This window comes from Capsella rubella, unplaced genomic scaffold (assembly GCF_000375325.1).
Source record: "Capsella rubella cultivar Monte Gargano unplaced genomic scaffold, Caprub1_0 scaffold_1, whole genome shotgun sequence".
Lineage (NCBI taxonomy): Eukaryota > Viridiplantae > Streptophyta > Magnoliopsida > Brassicales > Brassicaceae > Capsella > Capsella rubella.
Window position 1 is genome coordinate 16,765,297 of NW_006238923.1, and position 4,896 is coordinate 16,770,192.

Consider the following 4,896-nt stretch of genomic DNA (forward strand, 5'->3'; position numbering starts at 1 on the left):
CTTCTTACTCTGCTGGTCGTTTTTACCATCCAACAAATCGCAACTGTTCTTCTTTACTTTACTTTGCATGCACTACCCATCGAAAGTCTTTTCCCTTTTGTCTTATGATTCCCCAAAGTCTTTTCCCTTTTGTCTTATGATTCTTCTAATCCCCTCTTTGAAAACTCTTTGGTTCTATTCCCTCTTTTTCTTAAAGTTCATTCCCTTCCAAAGTCTTTTGACTCGTTTGTCTGGTTTTGAGCCTTCTTACTCTGCTGGTCGTTTTTACCATCCAACTAATTATAACTTTTTTTATTTACTCTACTTTGCATGCACTACCTATCCAAAGTCTTTTATCTTTTGTCTTATGATTCTTCTAAACCCCTCTTTGAGAACCTTTGGTTCTTTTATGTCTTTTTTCTTACGGCTCATTCTCATTCAAAGTCGTTTGACTCTTAATCTTATAACTTTTCCCAACATGCATGCACTACCAAGCCAGCAGTTCTCTTCCAATGTCATATGTTTTTTGTCTTAAGGCTTATTCCCATTATGATTTTGCAAGCCGAGGGTACCAAGCTATGAGAACTCTTTGGCTCTTGTATGTCTTTTGTCATAAAGCTCTTTCCCATCCAAAGTCACTTGACTCTTTGTCTTATAATTTTTCCCACCATGCATGCACTACCAAGCCAACAATTCCCTTCCAATGTCTTTTGTGTTTTGTCTTAAGGTTCTTTCCCATTATGATTTTCCAAGCCGAGGGTACCAAAATGTTAGAACACTTTAGTTCTTGTACATGCCTTTTTCCTTATCTCATTCCCATTTGATATCATTTGACCCTTTATCTTATAATTTTCCAACCCATGCATGCACTACCAAGCCAACAATTCCCTTCCAATGTCTTTTGTGTTTTGTCTTAAGGCTATTTCCCGTTAGGATTTTGCAAGCCGAGGGTACCAAACTGTTAGAACACTTTGCTTCTTGTATGTCTTTTGTCTTAGCTCATTCCCATTCAAAGTCATTTGACTCTTTATCTTATAGTTTTTCCAACATGCATGCACTACCAAGCCAACAGTTTCCTCCCAATTTCATTTGTCTTAATGTCTTAAGGCTCTTTCCATTATGGTTTTCCAAGCCGAGGGTACCAAAATGTTAGTACTTTATCTTATAATTTTTCCCAACATGCATGCACTACCAAGCCAATAGTTCCCTTCCAATGTCTTTTAGTTCTTTTATGTCTTTTATTTTAAGACTTATAAATCCGTAGGATCATCCAACTAATCGCAACCTCATTTCCAATTCCCATTATGGATGCACTACCAATCCAACAGTTCCTTTCCAATGTCTTTTGTCTTTTGTCTTAAGGTTTATTCCCATTATTATTTTGCAAGCCGAGGGTACCAAACTATGAGAACTATTTGGTTCTTGTATCTCTTTTGTCTTAGAGCTCATTCCCATTAAAAGTCATTTGACTCTTTTGTCTTATAATTTCCCCCAACATGCATGCACTACCAAGCCAATAGTTTCCTTTCAATGTCTTTTGTCATTTGTCTTAAGGCTCATTACCATTATGATTTTGCAAGCCAAGGGTACCAAGCTATGAGAACTCTTTGGTTCTTGTATCTCTTTTGTCTTAGAGCGCATTCCCATTCAAAGTCATGCGACTCTTTTGTCTTATAATTTTTCCCAACAAGCATGCACTACCAAGCCAACAGTTCCCTTTCAATGTCTTTTGGTTCTTTTCTGTCTTTTTCTCTTTAGACTTATAAATCCGTAGGATCATCCAACAAATCGCAACCCCATTCCCAATATGCATGCACTACCAAGCCCACAGCTTACAATTTTCCTTGGGACAATGTCCCCAAAATAGAATCTGACAGAACACTATTAGATTAGAGTCTGCCAATGATCTTTTTTGTGTTTTGAAAGAAAATAAAAACAAAAACAAAAACATAAAAACTTAAAACCTCCAAAACTAAGAATCCGCAGATCAATAAGCCAAAACCAAAAAAAGATCTGGGTTCTTATCAAAGTGAATAATATTTTGATGTTGGATCAAGAAACGAAAAACAAAAACAAAAACAATCTTGATTCCAACATCACAATGACACCAAAGTGAACTGATCAATTGTACCTAATCGATTTCAATCCTCAAAAACTTCAAAAAAACAAAACACAACAAAAAAAACGAGTTAAGACAGAGACATACCTCGACGAAGCGGAGACACGCTTCAAGGGTTAGACAGAAACAGAACCTTGTTGTGAACTGATCAATTGAACACATTCGATTTCAATCCTCAAAAACCTGAAAACGCACAAAAACAAAAACACAACAAAGCGGGTTAAGACAGAGAGATATTTTAACGGATTCTAATAGTTTCAGGCCGAATCAAACCAACCAAAACAAAACCCCTAGATCTGTACAACACAAGAACGATTAGAAGATTCGAAAACCCTAAAAAAGAAATACACAAAGACAAATCAAATGAAATCACCATAATAGAGAAGAAACCATTCCATTGTACCAATTTCTTGCTGAATCAAACCAAACAGAACAAAACCCCTAGATCTGTACAACAGAAAACGATTTGTAAATCTAAAAACCCTAAATTTAAAAAAAAAAAAACCAAAGAGAGGATTAGAGTAAGAAACCAAACCAAATCACCATGGCAGAGAAGAAACTCATGCGATTGTACTAGTTTCATGCCCAAATCAGAAACCCTAGATCAAAACAAACATATATAAGAACAAATCACACAAAAACTTATATAAATCCAAGAAACAGGTTCGGGATATAGAGGAACTAAAATACATACTAACCTTTAAGATTACTTAACAATCGTCGAAGCATTCTTCTTCACTCCAAAATCCAGAAGAGAGAAAAAAGAATTGGAAGAAGAAGAAAAGGAAAAAAAAAAGCAAGAAAAGGAAAAAAAAAGAAGCAAAACTATTGTTTGTTACAAAAGTGTGAAATCATATCTCTTTCTCCGATATATATGTAGTGAATGTAAATATTTCGGAGCATCTTGACATATAGCAAATATCCGTAACGGCTATTATTAAACATGGATGGACCGTTGATTTGTCATATACTTACTTCAATCTGACGGTTCTCCATTTTCATGAATTTGTTTTCTATACTTCATTGGCAATATTAACAATCGCAAAAGCAAAAAAAAAAAATAGCGTTTAGCGGTTTAATTGTCAATTTTGATAGATTGGGTTTCATAGAGATGGCCCAATAACGTCCATTAATTCAAAATTCAAAATTTAAATTACACCTTGTAATATCATTTTTCCGTTGGCTTCGGTCTTAGAATAAAAATCAAATGGTTTAAATTTAAATGCAACGTTCTTAACTAAAAAATCACTAAACTACCCAAATCTCCAAACAAAATTGACAAAAATGTATTGGGTCGTAATAATCTAAAATGTATTAGGTTAGAAATTGGACCAAAACTTATTAGACTTTTAGTTGTAAGTTTGCAAAAAGTTAAATTTTCAGTTCCATTCGGGGTACCATACTACCATTAATATTTGGTATTTACCTGATATATATCCATGGATAGATTCGTTTGGTTATTTTGCGGGATTCAAAACCAAACCAAAACCCGTTTCTCGGTTCGGTTCATGTTCTTTTGCCCAAAGCTACATTGCTTGACATGGGCATATCTACTTTTGCAAGTAAACTAATGGGAAAATTTGCGTTTTAGTACGTTTTCGAAACATAATTGTAAAGATAGTACAATCACTATTCATAAAGAAGATGAACAACGACATTTATCTATTATATGTACATGACAACATATCTGAACGGCTTATAACAAATAGATTTTATGTTTGGTCTCTCTAGGAAAAAATAACTTAGGGTAGGTTTCTCCTCTTAATGTAAGTCATATCTCTAGGTTTAATTATAATAATTTCATCCTCTTAGTCTAGTTAATAGATATAAAATTGAATATCAATTTTTTTTAGAAAAACAAGTATAAAATCCAAAGTTAATAAAAATTATTATAATGATCTTTATATTATGAATTGTTGAATCAGAAACTAAAATAATGATCATTATTCTTAAAGAAAATGCATTACAACTTTTTGGAAGTAAGAAAGAGTTAAGAAAATTTGATATGATAATTATATAACAAAAATTTCTTTTGCTAAAAAATTACATACTTTTGAAAATAAAATAAATGTACATGAATATGTTAAATAATTGTGCGATAGTCAGAAATCGATATTTTTGAATCTCATCGATAAAATAATTTTTTTATAGCCATAAAATATTATGATTTTTTTTGAGAAATGCCCCTTTTGGTGTACCCCTTTTCAAATATGAAAAATTATAAACTTTTATATGGTTGATAAGGTACATCAAGATCATCATTACTAGTGGGAGACTAAATCCAAGTATTTATAAGGTTTTAAAAGGTTCTAAGCGGTATTTATAAGGTTTTTAAAAGGTTTACAAAAATTTTATAAGGTTTTTAAATGATTTTTAAAAGGTTTTTAAAAGGTTTTTAAAAGGTATTTATACGGTATTTATGAAACAATTATGTAAATTTACACACATATAAAGATAAGTTGTGTCTATAAATATAAGTTTACACATATTTTTTGATAAATTTCAAATTTTATAGTGAACTTTTGATAAAATTAGAAAGAGGGGTATTTTTAAAAAGTGGTATTGGAAAAATGGTATTTGTTAAATTCCCCCAAATACATATAAATAAGAAAACAATGAAGAAATGAAGAAGTACATAAAAACAAAGAAGACAAAAAAAATTGAAAACAAAATTTTAAACAAAATATTTAATCAAATTTGTACAATGATATCTTAATTTAGTTTTTACCCCATGCAAAAATATTAAAAAAAAACCAATTTTTTTTTTTTTGAAATATGAGATATGGTGGAGGAGGATG

At 31.7% G+C, this 4,896-nt stretch overlaps 1 long non-coding RNA gene across 1 annotated transcript; it reads right to left on the minus strand.

The window, feature by feature from the left end:
• Nucleotides 1-1,514: 1,514 nt before the first annotated feature.
• On the minus strand, nucleotides 1,515-2,948 carry LOC111832651. Its single transcript, XR_002835560.1, has 4 exons — nucleotides 2,797-2,948; nucleotides 2,634-2,697; nucleotides 2,186-2,281; nucleotides 1,515-1,849 (listed from the first exon to the last, which is right to left on the minus strand). It is a non-coding gene; the product is annotated as an uncharacterized LOC111832651 (long non-coding RNA).
• Between the last annotated feature and the right edge of the window lie 1,948 nt (nucleotides 2,949-4,896).